This window comes from Canis lupus, chromosome 16 (genome assembly GCF_048164855.1).
Source record: "Canis lupus baileyi chromosome 16, mCanLup2.hap1, whole genome shotgun sequence".
NCBI classification, from domain to species: Eukaryota; Metazoa; Chordata; class Mammalia; order Carnivora; family Canidae; genus Canis; species Canis lupus.
In genome coordinates this window covers 49482354-49501263 of record NC_132853.1, presented here as the reverse complement: position 1 = coordinate 49501263, position 18910 = coordinate 49482354, and the positions used below count along the sequence as shown (strand labels likewise).

The window sequence follows — 18910 nt, the reverse complement described above, 5'->3', positions numbered from 1 at the left end:
GGAAGGCAGAATGAAATGATAAATAGTGAAGGCTGTAGTGAGGAATTATAGCATGGAGGCACCCTGTACCCCTTTTTTAGTCCCTTTGCTTATTTTGTACCTGTTTTATATTTAATCTGTGTTGTAACTATCACTTTTTACTTTATTGTATATCTTGTTTCTCTGTTTTATTATCTGTCTTTCCTAATGGAAAACAAGTTTCATTACAAGTTCATTCTCTTTTCCACTGCTGTATCCTTAGTATAGCCCTGGTACCTAGTAAGCACTCAGTGTACTGTTTTATGCATGAATAACATTTTCAGGAAGATAACTCTGGGGTTAGTGCATAAAATGGACTACAGTGAGGAGATATTAGTTGGGAGATGATAACAAGAGTAAAGAAGTGACAGTAGGACTAATGAGGTTACACAAGGAAGACATTTTTGAGGTAAAATAAAAAGGACTTGGTTATTAGAGTATCTGGGAAAGGAAAAGAATGAGCAGAAATAATTTGTTCTGAAATTCCTGGCTAGGGAGACCAGCTAACTAGTGACATTGCATCATTTCAGGCTCATATTATGCACACAGTGATCATATATTAAATGAATAACTGTCAAGAGAAAAGCTTTTACCTTTTGCACGGAATTTTGCTTTTAAATGTAATTTATTTAACTCCATGACTTATTTCTATTCTTCTGGGTCTCTTTGTAGTTTACCCTCATTTGAGCTTTGGGATTATGCTTCCCCTGGACTTTAGGAAAAATTAATGTTATAAGCCCTTTTAGCACTGCACTGCAATACATCAGCCCCAAAATTTGTTTCCAAGCTTGTCTACTTTCACAGTTTACTGTTTCTATCCTTGTTGCTGAGGAAGGAAACTAGAGAAAGCTATGTAGGGTTTTTGCTGTCAGCAGAAGTCATTTTGTGACTAATTCTTTAAAGGAAGTAAGTTTTCATTCTTCTAATTAGTTTGTGCCTATCCTCCAGGTATTCATTCTCTGCCTGTTGCACAAGGTGCTTGAAATTTAAAATACTGATTGAAGTTCCTCTGATGACACTATCTTCAGTTATTAACCCAATCATATATTTTAAGCAACAATTTTTTGAAAGATAAAATCATTTAAACTGGTTTTAATTTGGATGTTTTTCCTGTAGATCAGTTACTTTAAAAAGCCAGGTATATTTCAAATATGCCACTTATAATCCTACATTCATTAATCAGAATGTGCAATGAAGAAAAATATTTAAGAAATAGATTGTAATTTCTTTTTTTTTAGATTGTAATTTCTGATTTAAAAAAGGATTTAAATAGTGTTAAAATAATTTTCTTTTGAATGCTTTTTTTATATAGCATATTTTGATATACAGTAATGCTTTCAAGCAAGTTAAATAATAAATTATTTTAACACTCAAATTTTTCATCTAAATATATCTAATTTTTTGTTTTCTTAGAAAACTTTAAATATTTCATATAAAAACCTTTAGGTTATAGATTTGTGCTTTTACAAATTTGTGATATTCAATATTACCTCATGGTTTCCTCATATATATAATATAATCATTCTTATTTGTGGTATATGGTAGGGTTTTTGTGGGCGGGGGGGGCAGGTGGAGCGAGAGAGAGAGGGCATCTTAAGCAGTCTCCAAACCCAGCATGGAGCCAGCCACAAGGCTTGATCCCAGTGGCCCTCAGATCATGACCTGAGCTGAAACCAAGAGTCCAGTGCTTAACTGACTGAGCCACCCAGGTGCCCCTATATGGCAAGTTTAATAAAAATACATACCATCTACTCATGATAGTAGAAGGTTAATGATAGAGCCATGAGATTAGTGAGATGCTGAAAGGAGAAAATATCTTAAATCGCCCTGAGAATACTTTCATAGACTCTTGTCCTGACTCTTGTCTTGTCTCTGAAATACACTTCTGAAAGGATCATTTTTAATGTAAATTGTATGTCTTTAAAGAAACTCAGTAATTGGGGTGCCTGAGTGACTCAGTTAAATGTCCGACTCTTGCTTTTGGCTCAGGTCATTATTTTGGGGTTGTGGTATCAAGCCCAGTGTCAGGCTCCATGCTCAGCACAGTCTGCTTGAGATTCTCTCCCTCTCTCTCTCCCTCTGCCCCTCCACTTGTGCATGGGTGCATGGGTGCTCTCAAATAAATAAATAAGAAACCTCAAAAACCAAAAATTTAACATTACATTATATCATTATATTCAAGTTTTATTTGACTTCCTGGAGAAAATAGGTTAACTTAATTTTCTCCAGAATCAGAGTATTCTAAGAGTCATGAGTTTTAAAAAAAATTTTTACTTATTTATTAAAGAGCATGAGTAGGGGGAGGGGCTGAGAGGGAAGTATAAGCAGACTTCCCACGAAGCAGAGAGCCGGACTTGGACTCAGGGCTGGATCCATGACCTTGAGATCACAACCTGAGCCTAAAGCAGGTGCACTTAACCGACTGAGCTACCCAGATGCCCCAAAAGTCATAATTCTCTTTCATTCATCCCTACGTATCTTCCATTAAATATCCTGGTGCTTTAAAGAAACTTCATAAGGATCTTTCATGTCTTACCAAGATATAAAGTAAACTGGTCATGTTTTTAAGCTAAAGATGAACAGGCTGGGTTTTGTTTTGTTTTGTTTCTTCCTAAATCACCATAAGTTTTTTAATAATTTGAAGGAACAAGTAACATTGAAAATGTCACCTTTACTATTAGAATGATGGAAATTCTTGTGTGGTAGCTCCATGGTTCAACAGTTTTCAAATGAAATGTCTTTTGTAGAATTACTTCATATAATTAAGAGGATTTATCGGTAATTAATAGGTTACTTCAGATATATTAGACTATACCTGATAGGATATATAGGATATATATATAAAACTATATATGATAAAGATATAGCTATAACACTAATTCTATTTCTATAACAAAATGGTTTTACTATCCTCAGATAAGTCTGTGGTATTGACATGTGGTGGTATTGTCAGGGAGCAAAACTTCCTGTCCCCATCAAGATCCTTTTTTCCAGATTAAGAGTCAAATTGACAGGAGACAAATTAACAGGAGAAGATCAAATTTAATAAACTAAGTGGGCTCCCTGCATGGAGCCTGCTTCTCCCTTCTGCCTGTGTCTCTGCCCCTCCTGCCCTCTCTCTCTCTCTCTCTCTCTCTGTCTCTCATGAATAAATAAACAATCTTCTAAAAAATTTAATAAACTAAGTATGGAAAATCCATATAGATATGGATATTCCAAAGACAGGCATCATAAGGTATATATGACATTCTGAACTAAAGAGTAGAGAAAGGGGTTTGGGGCTTCAAAGGGAAGGAATGCACTTCACAGGAAGATGAAAAAGAGTAAATGTTTAGTAAACAAATGTTTGCTGGGCCACTCAGGCACAGTGGGACATAGAGAACTTTCATCAAACAGGTCTTGCTAGGTTCCTCCCTGTATATCGTACTTAGCTTAAATAATGTAGTTATCTATGGGGATAGCTTTCTTCCTGTAGTAGATTCTCTGTCTAAATTCTTTTTAGGGGCATCTGGGTGGCTCAGTCAGTTAAGCATTTGCCTTCAGCTCAGGTCATGATCCTGGTCCCTGGGCGATTGAGTCTCAGGTAGGGCTCCCTACTTAGTGGGAAATCTGCTTCTCCCTTGCCCTCTGTTCCTCTCCTTGCTTGTGCATACTCAGTTTCTCTCTCTCTCTCTCTCTCTCTCATTCTCTCTTTCTTAAATAAATAAAGTAAATAAATAAAATTTTTTTTTTTTTTTTAGGTAGTGTATGTGTCGGTGGGGGGGCGGGGGGAGAAAAGGAATTTTCCTGAATTTACTGGGTTTTGATTGCTTTTTAACTCAAAATGATCTTTATGCTAAAGTGGTCCGTCTTGGGTCAGCCTGCCCTTGGCTCTTACAATATATGAAGATATAAAACTTGGAATAATACTTTGTTCATCTGCATACAATAGATTCAGATTCAGCATACATTTATTGAATATTATGTGCCTTGCACTATATTAAGTACTTAAACTAAAATTATACTCATGTATTAGTCTACATTAACTTGAAATATGTGTAAAAATTTGAAAATTGTGGGATGATTTCCTTATCCTTTTGCTTTTCCTTTTGCTTATTTTAGGAAGCTTATCATTTTAATTAGGAAAGAACTTGGTGTAAATATTACTGTGGGTTGTTGTAAAGCATTTAGGTAGTAGTCTGTGCTCACACCAAGAATGTTATGGGGACAGAGCTTTGTATCCTTGGTCCAGGTTGTTTAGTAAACATTTGTCATGTAGCATGAATTTTTCTGAAAAAGCCATAATATCATTTTGTCTTACATTGAAACTTAGCGACCCTTTAGAGTAATGCTATGCTGTTCAATAGAACTTTCTGTGATGATGGATATGTTTTTATAAGTTTGTATCCAATATTGTAATGGCAAGAACTTAGGACTGCCCCCCCCCCCCCCCCAGTGTGGTTAATTAAATCATAAAGATTCTTTTTTTTTTTTAAGTGCTTACTTTGTATCAAGCATTGTGATACATGCTGGGGATCTTCCTATTCTCAGGGAGCTCAGTTTAATACAGGATAAAAATTCCTAACCTAGCAGTGATAATACAGTTGGAGGATAGGCAGGAAGGAGAGGAGAATTCAAGTTGGACGCTGAAGGATAAGTGTGTGTTAGGGGTCCACATGGAGAAAGTAGCGTTTGTCAGTAGATGAAGATAGGAGACTATATGATGCATTCTAGCAACTGTAAGAATTCTTTATTCTTAGAACCTATGGTGATTTAGAAAGTTGCTTAAAAAAAAAAGGGACAGTTAATCACTCATCAGCTAATGAAGTATTTGTGCCCTGCTAATGACTTTGGGTGATATCTTTAAAGCCACAGAGGGGGGCACCTGGGTGCTCTGTTGGTTGTATCTGCCTTAGGCTCAGATCATGATCTCACGGTCCTGGGATTGAGTCCCACGTTGGGCTCCTTGCTCAGCAGGAAGTCTCCTTCTCCTTCTACACCTCTCCCCTGCCTCGTGCTCTCTCTCCCCGTCTCTCATGCTTGTTTGCTCTCTCCCTCTACCCCCCCCTCAAATAAATAAAATGTAAAAATCTAAATAAATAAATAAATAAATAAAGCCACAAGGGGAATCCTGTGCTAAAAAAGGATTTTATTTTATTTATTTATTTTTTAATTTTTATTTATTTATGATAGTCACACACACAGAGAGAGAGAGAGAGAGAGAGAGGCAGAGACATAGGCAGAGGGAGAAGCAGGCTCCATGCACCGGGAGCCCGACGTGGGATTCGATCCCGGGTCTCCAGGATCGCGCCCTGGGCCAAAGTCAGGCGCTAAACCGCTGCGCCACCCAGGGATCCCTAAAAAAGGATTTTAGCATCTAAATTCAGTATCCCTGTCCCAGAGTTATTAAATTTAAAATTTCTGGAGAAAATGAGAATTTTCTGTTAAAATTTGTATTTGATTAGATCTCATGTAATCTTTTCCCTGGTCAGTTTTATTTGCTGTTGTAGTAGTTAGAATGGTTAGAATTACCAAAGATCCAATTTAGAATGACTGAGATATGAAGGGAATTTATAATTTCACATAATAAAGAATTCTGGAGGTATGATGATTATAGATAAGTTAATTCTGAGGCTCAACAGCATCACTAAGGACTCAGTTTCTTTCCATTTTTCTGTTTTGCCATTTTCAGCATATTGGTGGTGGTTTTCCAACTTGTCCATACATAACTGCAAGAGAACTACCATACCTTCCACTTGTATATCTGCATACATCGTTGTTCAGAGACAGGTGGAATAACTGACTTTCTTGGGTCCATTTTTAAGATTGAGGAAAACTTTACTAAAACCCCTCTCTCTCACACTCCTATTCACATCCTATTGGCCAAAGAACATAACCTTTCTTTAACCAATTAATGGAATTGCAACTGTTAAGATTCATTTAGTAGTTAAGGTTCACATCCTAAGGCTAGGGAGAGAACCAGTCTAAAATACCTAAAGTAAAATTAGGGTTCTATTACTGTGAAAGAAGGGATTGAATGGGCATCACTAGAGCTTCCCACTTTGGTTTACTAATCTAGCTATGGGTTTTTCTGTTCGTTTTTAAAATTAGTAATCTTTTCCATACCAGGAGTTAGAAGGACAGCCCATATTTGCCCCTAAATAGGAAAGACAAGACCTCCTTATGTTTGTCAATAATGTATATACTTTGCTATGAATTTTGCAGGTGACATAGAGCTATAGTGGCAAAAGTCAATCTCTTTGCGTCTTAATTCACTTTGAAGATGTATCTTCTTTAAAGACTTGATTTCTGACCTGCAGAGCTGAAGATTGGGCCCTGAGTCATAGGATTTTTCTGTATGAGAGGTCTTGGGGGGAAACAAAACAGCTGATCATCCTAGAAGATAGATTTCTTTATTGTTATTGACTAGGGTAATTCTTTTCTAGTGTAGAGTAGGAGTACATGGGTGATTCTTACTTTTTTCTCCTGCATATGTATTTTTTAATTAAATTTTTTAAGAAAAAGATTTTATTTATTTATTTATTCATGAGAGACACAGAGAGAAGGCAGAGACATAGGCACAGGGAGAAGCAGGCTCCCTGCAGGGAGTCTGATGTGGGACTTGATCCTGGAACTCCAGGATCACGCCCTGAGCCAAAGGCAGACACTCAACCACTGAGCCACCCAGGTGTCCCTGAATATGTATTTTTTTTTTTTAAAGACTTTACTTATTTATTCATGAGAGACACAGAGAGAAAGAGGCAGAGACACAGGCAGAGGGAGAAGCAGGCTCCACACAGGGAGCCCGATGTGGGACTTGATCCCAGAACTCCAGGATCATGCCTGAGCCAAAGGCACACAGACACCCGACCGCTGAGCCACCCAGGCATCCCTGAACATGTGTTTTTAATGGTATGAATGCTTTGTGTGTCTTTGTTAAGGGTCCAGATTTTCCGAACTCAAATATTTGAAACATATTTTCTTTTTTCTGTCACTTCCCATCCTAACCACAAGATTTTGCTTGAATGTTGACAGGAGAAAGATAATATTGAAGAAAAAATTAATTTTTTCAAAATAATGCCTAGTTGTACTTTTTTGCTCTAAAAATTTACTTCGTGCCTCTTTCTGTTACCTCTGATATTCATGTATAAGTTAGTGCAATCGTTACTCAGAATATTGTGTTGACTTGTGATTATTCTTTGTTACCATATTAAAGACTGAACTGATGGCCAGACTAGTAATAAGTCTCCTGTTAACCTTCTAATCACTTTATACTCTGAGGCTGAAGTACTGTTAGATACTGTTTAGATATTTCTTTCTTTACCTCCTATCTGTGTTCTCTTTTCATCCTTGATTATATTGTGAGCACCTATGGGTCAGGTAAAATACTGAGGGATATAGTTTACTTAGAGATATAAGACATAATCCCTACCAGATTATACTCGATGGTATAAGTAAACCATTAATATTAAAATATTGTGTGAGCAGTATTATGCTGAAGTTCCCCGAGGATACTATTGGAGTATAGAGGGAGAATATCTCAAACTTGAGGAAGATGGAACAGTTCTTGGAGGAGGTAGTGACTATCATTGTTCCAGGCAAGGGATACAGAAATTATAAAGCTTAAAGTTGTGAGGGATTTTGATACATTTAGGGAATTACATAGAGGTAGTTTGGTACTTTGGTTGGCTTCCATTTTATATCTGCTGCTTTCTGCATGTCTCTTTTATTCTTTTCAGACCTAAAACATTAGTTTCCTCTATTATTCAGTACAAATAATGGAATATACCTAATAACAACATTGGAGTTATATATCTTGTAGTTCAGGCTGTCCTAATTTAGGTCTGGTATCCACACCTGAACAAATCATTTATACTCTGGAGCAGGGTTTGGGTAATGTTTGTCATCATGTCAGCTTGGGTTAGATAATTTACCCTAGTGGAAAACAACCATGGCAGAAGGAGTGAGTAAATCAGTAAATGTAATGAAAGTTAGTAAAGGGCAGTTCCCAAAAATGGTTATGTATGAAGGTGGGTAGGGCAAAACAACACATGTCCTTGTTAGGAGCAGTGGCAGCAGTGTTCAGGTGAGACATTATGAGGGCCTGAAATAAGAGGATGGCAGTGGAGATGGAGAGATACCAAGAAAGAATCAACTAGACTTGATAGATTGAGTTTCGGCTTAAATGAAGGAGGTGCTGTAGTTTAGTTTATTCATTCAACAAAAATATTTGCTGAGTGCTTCCTCTATATTAGCTATAGTTAGAGGTACTGGAAATATAGCAGTGTTATATATCAAGTTATGGTCCTAGTTATGTAGTAACTTACAAAATTTATTCAAAGATGATACTTATGTTTCTGGCTTAGATGATTGGGTGAATGGCAGGTTCCATTCACTTTAAGTTTGAAGGGAAATGTAATGAATTCATTTTTGGAGATATTAAGTTCGAGATGATAATGCTATATTGAGGAGAAGTTAGATATATGGGCGAGGGGCTTAGGAGAGGGTGGAACAAGAGGTCTAGAATTGGAAGTCACAACCACATGGTGGTGGCAGAAGTTTTAAAAACTTACGTAAGATAAAATTTGCTTTGTATGTGTGTATGTGTAAGTTAGTGAATTTTTTAAAAAAATTATTTATTTGATAAAGAGAAAGCATGGGTAGGGGGAGGAGCTGAAGAAGGGAGGGGGGAGAGAGAGAGAGAAAGAGAGAGAGAGAGAGAGAGAGAGAGAGAGAGAAAATCTCAGGTAGTTTTGGTGCTGAGCACAAGCCTGACAGAAGACTTGATCCCATGACCCTGAGATTATGACCCAAGCTGAAACCAAGAGCTGAATGCCCAACCAATTGAGCCACCCAGGCGTCCCTATATAATTCAGTGAATTTTAACATGCATATGGTTGTATGTTGCTGCCACCACAATTAGTATACATGATGGTACAAGTTATATTATGATACCCTTTTCTAGTTACACCCTAATCCCACCCCTCATCCTGAAAAGCAGGGAACTATTTTTCTCTATCTCTATAGTTTTTGTTTTAAGAATGTGATATAAATGGAAAATGGAATAATACAGCTCTTAAGACTGGCTTCTTTTTACTTAGCATAATATCTTTGAGATTCATTCAAGTTGTATCCAGCAATAGTTTGTTGCTTTTTATTGCTGAGTGGTATACCATTGTATGGATGTGCCATAGTTTCTTTATTCATTCACCCACTGAAAAACGTTTGAGTTGTTTCCAATGTGGGGCAGTTAGGAATAAAGCCACTTAAAAACACTCTTGTATAGATTTTTGTGTGATTGTGAGCTTTCATTTTTCCGGGGTCAGTGGCTAGGAGAGAGATTATTGGATTATATGGGAGGTATATATTTAGCTATAAGAAACCGCCAAACTACTTTTCAGAGTGGCTGTACCATTTTCATTCCAACCAGCAAAATTGAGAGTTTTGATTGTTCCATATCTCTGCTAGCACTTGGTATTATCAATAAACTATATCTTTTAATTTTAGCTATACTTTTAAATGAGTTGTGGTATCTTATAGAGTAATATGCATTTCTCTAATGGCTAATGATACTGGACATATTCATATATCTTATATGGTCAAGTGTCTGTTTAGATTTTTTGTACAGTTAAAAAAATGAAAAAAAATTTTTTTGTACAGAGCTTAATTTTGTGGTTTTCTTACCATTGAGTTTTGAGGTTTGTTATATATTCTAGATACAAATCCTTTGTTGGATATGTGATTTGCTTATTTTGTTGTTCTCATAAATGATTTTTTTCAGAGCAGAAGTTTTAAATTTTGATGAAGTTCAATTTATCTTTTTTTAAAAAAAATGGATCATACTTTTGATATCATATCTTAAAACTGTGTCTAATCTAGGTCATAAAGATTATTTTCCTAAAAGTTTTATAGTTTAGATTTATGGTCTATTTTGAGATACTTTTCATATAACATATGAGGTTAGGATTGATGTGTCTGGTTTTTGTATATGGATATGCATTTGTTCCAGCACTGTTGTTGAAAAGACCATCCTTTCTCCTTTGAATTGCTTTTGCATCATTGTCAAAAAATCAATTGACTATATTTATTTGGGTCTCTTTCTCTAATGTGGGGCTCTGTCCCAAGACCCTGAGTTCATTACACGAGTTGAAGGCAGATGCTTAACTGACTGAACCACTCTGGTGCCCGTTTGGGTCCTTTTTCTGCACCACATATTCTTTTCCACTGATCTCTTTATATTTATGTATAATACAACACTGTCTTGATTACTGTAGCTTTATAGGAAGTCTTAAAACCAGGGTAGTGTGGTTCCTGTAACTTTGTTTTTGTTTTGCAGACTTGTTTTAGATAGTTTAGATCCTTTGCCTTTCCAGATGCCTATTAGAATCTGTAGGTAAAAAAAAAAAAAAAAAAAAAAAAAAAAAAGCTTCTGGGATATTGGTTGGAATTTCATTACATCTACAGATAATTTGGAGTAGAATTAAAATCTTTACCATGTGGGGTCTTCCAGTCCAAAAACATGATTCTTTTTCCATTTATTTAGGCCTTAACTGATGTCTTTCATTAGCATTTTGTAGTTTCTAGCATACAGATCCTACATTTGTTTTGTCAGATTAATACTTAGGTTTGTTCTTTTTCTTTCTTTCTTTCTTTCTTTCTTTCTTTCTTTCTTTCTTTCTTTCTTTCTTTCTTTCACTGTTGTTAGTAGTATTCCTTTAAAACCTTGAGTTGTAAAATGCTGATTTTTTTAAAAAATATTTTTATTTATTTATTTTTGAGAGACACGGAGAGAGACACATAGGCAGAGGGAGAAGCAGGCTTCCTGAGGGGAGCCCAATAAGGGACTCGATCCCAGGACCCCGGGATCACACCCTGAGCCAAAGACAGATGATGCTCAACCACTGAACCACTCAGGCGTCCCTTGATTTTTGTTTTTAGAGATTGTACTGTGACCTTGCTAAACCCAGCTCTTAGTTCTAAGAGGTGTGTGTGGGGTTTTGTTTGTTTTTGGTAGAGTACTTTGAATTTTTAAGTGGACAGTAATGTCTTCTGAGAATATAGTTTTATTTCTTCTTTTCCAGTCTGTATTGCAATGACTAATACCTCCAGTATGATGGTAGCTAAGAGTGGTGAGAGTGTGTGTTCTTGCCTTGTTCCTGATCTTAAGTGCGAAGCATTTAGTCTCTGCCACTAAGTATGATTGATGTTGGCTATAGGTTTTTTTTTTTTGTAGGTGTTCTTTATCAAGTTGAGGAAATTCCCCTGTATTCCTAATTCTCTAATTTTTTCATGAATGAATATTGGATTTTGTTACTTTCTTGCATCAAATGATATGATCCATGTGGTTTTTCTTCTTTGAATCATTAATGTGATAGATTACATTGAGTTCCAAATATTAAACTGTTGAGCATGCCCAATATAAGCCCCTCTTGGTTATTGTGTATGTTTGTTTCTACACTACTGGAGTTGATCTGCCAATATTTGTTGAGGATTTTTGTTTCTGTGTTCAAGAGGGATACTGAGCTATAGTTTTGATCTGCTTTGGTATCAGAGTAATTTTGTTCTCATAAAATGAGTTGTGTTTCCTTTTTTTTTTTTCCTTTGGGAAGAGATAGCATAGAACTGGTGTGTTCTTTATTTAACTGCTTGGTAAAATTCACCTGTGAAACTATCTGGGCCTAGAGATTTCTTTTTTGTAGAAGTTTTTTTAACCACAAGATTTATTTAATAGTTACAGAAATATTCAGGTTACTATTTAATTTTGGGTGAGGTTTAGTAGTTACTAACTATTTATTAAAAGATGTATTTTGAAGACAAAGTTTTGCTGCTAACTGGCTATGTGACCTTGGGAGAGGTATCTTAGTGTTAACCTCTCTGGTCTTAATTCGTTCATCTGAAAAATTAAAAAGATTTTTTCGATTTCTTTAAGGTTTCACAAAGTTTTTAAATTCTGTAATTAGGGTAGGATAAGAGTGTATATGTTTGAAGTTTATGTGAAAGGATTGTGAGCCTCTGTTTCGTGTTTCATCTGTTAGTGTTTGAACATTGGTTTAACCTTGATTCACTTCGCCTCTTAACAGATAAGTTCTGTATTTTCTTCTTATCAGTGGATTATTTGGTGATGAAAAGGTATGGTCAGAGGCAGGCCTTTTTTTGTATTTATACATGATATACTTAAGGTGTATGAAAAATTACTTTTATAAGCTAATTATATAGGAAGATGTAAGGTATGTCGTATGCTAGTTTTTAATGTTATATTTTTTGAATAATTAAATTACCAGTTTAGAATTTATACAGTGTTAGAAATGCATTTCTCTTTTGGCGATTATCCTTCTGATTCTTCATAATTTGGTGATTATCCTTCTGATTTAAAGTCATTCATTTTTAGCTACTTGATGGAGACAGTGTCTATTTAAATATTTTATGTAAAATTCGTTTTTAAAAGGTGCACACTGTTGTGCATCCTGTCCATTTATTGGGTTAAAGCAAAGTGAAAATAGCATACAGATCTGCTGCCGAAGGAAACATTAAGTTGCAGGCTGCAGCTGGAGGATTTTACGTAGGCACCTGTGGGTTTGAGTGCGTTCAATATACAGACTGCAGTAGGAGGCTGGCACTGCCTCTGCTGACTCCAGTACACTCCTTCACTGCTGTCTGCCGATTTCTCCACTGTCCAGAAGACAAACAAAATGGTGCAGCACGTAGAGGGCATGGGAAAAAAATAACCGTCAATATGATTCAAAGGTGGGTTTGCTGCATTGAATAGTAGAGAAAATTGTTTAACAAGATTAAAAGCTTGGATATAGTTCAGTATGTCAGAAATCCTTAGCTGTTTTAATGTTTGTGACCATTTAAGAATGAAAATGTATAGTTCTGAAATCTGCATGCCACCTATATATAGAGGTTTCAGATATATTGCATGTGTGACATTAATAAATATATGCATGGTAGATTATAAACAGATTTATATTTGTACCAAATATGTGGAATGTGTGTGTGTGTCTATATATATAGACATGAATGCATGAAGGGTTTTTTTTACTATTAATACTAGGTTGTTAAAAAAGTAAGAACTTAAAGGTTTAATATTTTCTCTGTTGCTTATTTGTCGCAGCTCCTACCAATGTCTTTTTCCTTATATTGTTCATTTTATAATAGTAGAGAGCATTAGTAGGGCATTCTCTGGTGAGATGGAAAATAAGTAGAATGAACACTGGAGTTGGCACTTCATATTTTATTGATGACTGTAATGCAGTGTGAGTTCGCATTGCACATAGTCATGATTTAAATGATTACCTCTTTTATGAAAGCAAAATGTTTGTAAGAATGGCCATGTTGAGGACAGTGAGTATAAAATAAGGAGAGGAAGTAGGACAAGTAAAATTTCTGTCCTTGGTTTCTTGAGCAATGTTTAGCATGGACTCAAGACACTGTCTTTTTAGAAGTACAGTATAGAAACAATTGAACATCAAGCATAAAAAAAAAAATGGAGGTTTAGTTTCCCACCTCCTCCCGGAAGCGCTTTACTTATGTACTCATATATTTTGGGTTTCAGTGGCTGCATGTTACTGGGGAGCTGTCCAGTTGAGACAAGATATATTTACTTAAGCCACACCCAACAGATTGAGCTTTTTTATGCTTGGGCACTATTTTAATCCTGTGCTGATTTGTAACCGTCATATGTGGGATGCCTTTGAGTTGTGAAAAAAAAAAAAAAAAAGAAGAAAATACTAGATTCACAGGTTCCAGCTTAATGTGTTCTTGAATATCTGAGTTGTTATATTAATAGCACAGAAGAGCAGTATTTAAGTTATGTAGCATTATCTCTATCTGAGAGAGAGAGAGATATTGAGAGAGGAAATATTTGTATGGTGCCAGTACAAGTACACTGCAAGTATTCTGATCAAATAGGGAACAGTGCTGCTGGCATACTATTTTTTAGTTAATATTGTAGGTGTTAAATTGAGGGTAGACATTTAGAGTTCAGATTTTCTTCTTTGAGAAAATATTTGGCCAAGTGTTTTAAATATTTCACTTAATTTTTCTGTGCCTTAAAAAATTACAAAAGATTAAGCCTGAGTTTATAAAATCTACTTATAATATTTTATTCTATACCAATGACATGTTGTATGTGATAAGAATTAACAACTGTATGGCTGTTTGCCACTGTTGGATTACCTCACCCACTTTACTATAAACAGAAATAAAAAGGATCAACATTCATTTTAGTAGTCTGTGGAGTGCCCATATTCTGTATTTTCACAAACTCTTTTAGACAAAGCAAATTCACTCTTTTTCCCAAAAAGAAAAATAACCCTCTTGTCTGTACTATATTCCTTTGATTTTATTGAGTAACATAGAAGAACAATACAGGATTTTTATATGCTAGATTTACAATAAATAGCTAAATGTAAATTGAAATATACTATATTATTAGAGTGTTTCATGTATCTAAAATGTTATATAACCCTGATGGAATGTTGCAGATGAAACAAAGAAATCTGATTGGTTCCTTACAAGACACAGCAGCCTTGAAATCTGTTCTAACCAGAGGCTTTTACAGCAGACTGGATGGCTAGTTAGTATCACAGTGAAAATATAAAAAAATGCTGTGGTGACAAGGAAGGGTTTGGAGGAGAACTGAAGTTATTAAAGCACTTCAGTAATTCCTGTCTTCTGAGCATTTTATTTCCTTGCAGGGCACCACCCACCTTTTTTTTTTTTTTTCTCGCTTTGCTTATTGTTACTTCAAGGGTGTTATATTCTATTAGGTTAACAAACTTTCTAAATAGTATTATTTAATCAACTAGAAGAGCCTGTCTAAAAAGTTTCACATTAAATGATAGGGTTGGTTAATGAGTAATATAATTTCAGAACATTTATTAAATATAGATGAGTGGGACTTGTTGGGAAGGAGGGAAGATATAATAGAAAAGAGTTCTGAAGAACATGAACTCTTTCTCCCTACCCTTCCCCATTCTATTAGATTTGTATTAGATGATTTGTCATCTAAGACTTCAGTGATGCTTGGTGAGGGCATATTGTTATTGACATTCAAACACAGCAGCCTATTGCAAGTCAAAACAGGTGGAGAATTGTTTGCTGTCTGCTGGCTATTAGAAACACCCTTGAGATGTGAGAACAATATATGTTAGCTTTTATGTACTTATTATTCTTGGCTAGATGGTCTGCTGGAATATAGTTGTAAATTATAGTACCAAATATCCAATCCTTTTATCCTATTACAGAAAATATTCAAAATATATGTGTGGTTTATTTTATTAAAATTTGAAATTCTTATATTTAAATAGTAGTAGGTCAACCTCATAGGATCTGGGGAGGGAAAAATTAGTGTGAACAGGAAGTAAGCATTTAAATTAAGAAAATTAATTATATTGAAAGGAATTAGAGAAGCATCATAAAGCATAAAGACTAGTATCTAATATATAGATATATTCTGATAAAAACCGACTATATCTTTTAGGTTCCATTTCTGTGCTCATTTTCTAAATTATCCGATATGCTAATAAAGTCAGGCTAAAGGCAGCTGGCTGCTCGTGTTACAAGCTGAAAACAAAATGGCTGGCAAGGATTAGTACTGTAAATTTGTAATAGAGAGCTGGATGCAATTAAGCTATCTTTTGTTGAAGGAGATTGTTACAAAGTAAGTTGATGAGGGAATGACTTGCAGTAGATATTTCGGATAATAAAGAAACATCTTTTTATTAAAAAAATGTAAAAATTGTCTATTACAGCATAAAAACAAAAGATTTTATGCTGTAAATAGAGAGTAATTCGTTTTAAACTAAGCAATAAAAAACTCTTATTAATATTCATTTAACCATCATTGTCTTTGTAATTCTAAGATCCAGGTAGTTTCTGGGTGTATTATTTATGAATCTTTCAGATTCACAGTATGTTTATGGGTAAAAGAAATAAGTGAATACATTCTTAAAGTGGGGGGGAATTTAGAGTTAAGTTTCTGGGAGTTTTATAAATTAATGAGTCTTTTAGATTAACATTAGATTTATTTATTTATGAATCTTTTAGAAGGATAAAAGAAAATAACAGGAAACTTTAGAGACAATGAAAATAGGAATTAGAAAATGACTTCATCCATAGGTTTGTGTATTAATAAGGGTTTTTCTCTGTGTAACTCTAAGCCTTTTCTCTTTATATTTAGCAATTGTCGAAAGATTAAATGACACTGAAATGGTTAATAGGCTTCAAAAGATTGAGAAATAGCTTCAGGAATTCCTAATTACTTAGGTCAAAGACCATACATTAGCTCTCACACGTCTGTCTCTCACAGTGTCATGGCTATGTACTGTGAGAGGGCAGACAATATAAATATGTCATCTCTGTTTCTTCAGGACGTAATGCAATGCCCCAGCACTTACTGGGTGCCTAGTAACTGATGAAGAAGCGTAAGAGCACTTTGTGTGTGCATATAGAGACACAGATACGTGTAAATACATATGTAATTATACTCAAGTTTTAGAACCTTATGAAATAAATTCTATTACAGTTGGCCTTTGAACAATTTAGGGGATAGGGTACTGACTCCTGCACAGTTGAAAATCTACAAATAACATTTGACTGCCCCAAAACTTAATTATCAATAGCCAACTGTTGACCAGAAGCCTTACAGATAACACAGTTGATTAACACATGGTTTATATGTTATATATTGTATTCTTATATATGAAGTAAGCTAGTGGAAAGAAAATGATACCAAAGTCATAAGAGAAAAAAAAGAAAGTCATAAGAGAATATATATAGTACTATATTAATTTTAAAAACTCATCTATACATGGGCCTACACAATACAAATCCATGTTGTTAAGGATCAGCTGTACTTTATTTTACTCATTTAGCAAATAAAGAAACAGGCAGAGAAAAAAAAGAAGAGACCTGGCCAAAGTTTTACAGTAAGTGTGGGAGCCAGGATTTGTCCTTGTATGGACCCAAAGCCTTTTATTGTCTCTTCCTCCGGTAACTGAAGATTGAGATGTTAGTATTCAACGGGATCCTTTACCCTCAGGAGGATGCATTGTGCATATAATCTGGCAGAAACTGCAAGCAGAGAAAACCTTCCCTACATCTCTTTCAAAATTGCTTTAGCTGATACTTTGTTTTCTAAAGTCCTTTTCTATAGCTATAGTTGATGGCCCATTATCATCACTGCTAATGGAGATGTCATTTCTAAAAGCTGCTTAAAAGCACAAAGCCGGTGTATTCAGGAAGCAGTTGGAAAATACACGAAGCTTTCTGCACTCCCAAAATGGCCACCAACATCTAACCTGTTTTCATGTCCAGTTGATTAGAACTTCTGAATTATCTTCAACTTTGTTTTCTCTTGTCCTCTTCCATTCTCACTTCCTAATTTAGAATTTCCTTTTTTTCTACTTAAATTATGATGTCTCCAGGCTCAGTACCCTTAGGTCCATTCTCTATTTTGCTATAATAATGAATTTTCATAAATGTAAATTCCTATAACTTTCAAAACAAAATATAGTATGTCTTCTCACTAGTTCTCATTGTTATAACCATATCCTAACAGATACACACAGATGTAGATAATATACAGACTCCTACATACAAATATAGAATTTGGTAAAAAAAAAAAAAAAAAAAAAAAGAAGTTGATGTTTGAATCTCCTTTATCAGAGATGAAAAATTCCTAATATAAATATATCCATGAACAATTTTCAGTGTTGTATGTGTTCTAAAATTTACTAAGTGTGGGCAGCCCGGGTGGCTCAGCGGTTTAGTGCCGCATTCGGCCCAGGGTGTGATCGTGGAGATCCAGGACTGAGTCCCCTGTCAGGCTCCCTGCATGGAGTCTGCTTCTCCCTCTGCCTGTGTCTCTGCCTCTCTCTCTCTCTCTCTCTCTCTCTCTCTCTCTCTTTCTTTCTCTCTGTCTCTCATGAATAAATAAATAACATCTTTAAAAAAATAAATAAAATAAAATTTACTAAGTGGTATTATTGTCTCTGTAGAATTCTGTATCTTGCTTATTTTGCTTTTGTTTGGTATGTATGGATTTGGTTTATTTCTTGTATGTGTTGTGTAGTATTCAATTTTATGAGCACATTTCTTTTACTCATTTCTTTCCTAATAGAAATCTGAATTTATTTCAGTGTTTGTTTTGTTCTGTGTTATTACAAAAAATGCTGCAGTGAATATCCTTATACACATTATCTGAATTTTTCTAGGGGCTATACCTGAAAGCGGATGTAGATTATTTGCATTTCACTTTTGCTAGATAATTCTTGTGCTTAGTCACTGTGTCAGTTTATAATCTTCTCAAAAATGTTTGAGAGTTCCTGTTTCGCAGTATCCTTGCCAACATTCATATGGTCAGACTTCTTCATTTTCCTAAACTGGTATATAAAAGGTAATATCCTACTGATTGAATTTTTATTTCCTTAATTTCTAGTAAAGCCAGATATGCTTTGATGTGTTTTGGCCTTTCAGATGACCTCTTTTCTTAATAGCTTCCTTATATTCTTTATACATTTTTTTCTTGGATTATTTATCTTTGTCTTATTGGTTTATGGATATTTATATATTCTAGACAGGGTTCAGCAAACTATAGCCCATGGATCAAATCTAGTCCACCACCTGTTCCTGTGCAACCCGTGAGCTGAGGATAGTTTTTACATTTATTTTATGATTCAGAAAAAAACAGAATAGAATGTTACAACATGTAAAAATTATATGAATTCCAAATTTCAGTTCTATAAAGAAGAAAGTTTTATTGGAATACAGCCATACTTGTTTATTTACATATTGTCTGTGGCTGTTTTTGTGCTACAATGGTGGAGTTAAGTAGTTGTAACAGAGAACATATGGTCTGCAAGCCTAAAATATTTATTCTCTTTACAGAAGTTCATAGATCCCTGTTGTA

At 35.0% G+C, this 18910-nt stretch overlaps 1 protein-coding gene across 12 annotated transcripts in view; it reads left to right on the top strand.

The window, feature by feature from the left end:
- The window catches only part of TANC2 (tetratricopeptide repeat, ankyrin repeat and coiled-coil containing 2), a 369328-nt gene that overhangs the window by 75556 nt on the left and 274862 nt on the right, over positions 1-18910 (top strand). Inside the window, exon 1 of one of the 12 annotated variants that reach the window (XM_072781228.1) lies at positions 12599-12741. The exons of 9 other annotated variants lie outside the window; for them this stretch is intronic. The gene's annotated coding sequence lies outside the window, so the exon portion shown is untranslated. Of the gene's footprint in view, positions 1-12598; positions 12742-18910 lie in introns of those variants that run through there. 2 more of the 12 variants (XM_072781229.1, XM_072781223.1) reach the window with 2 other exon arrangements.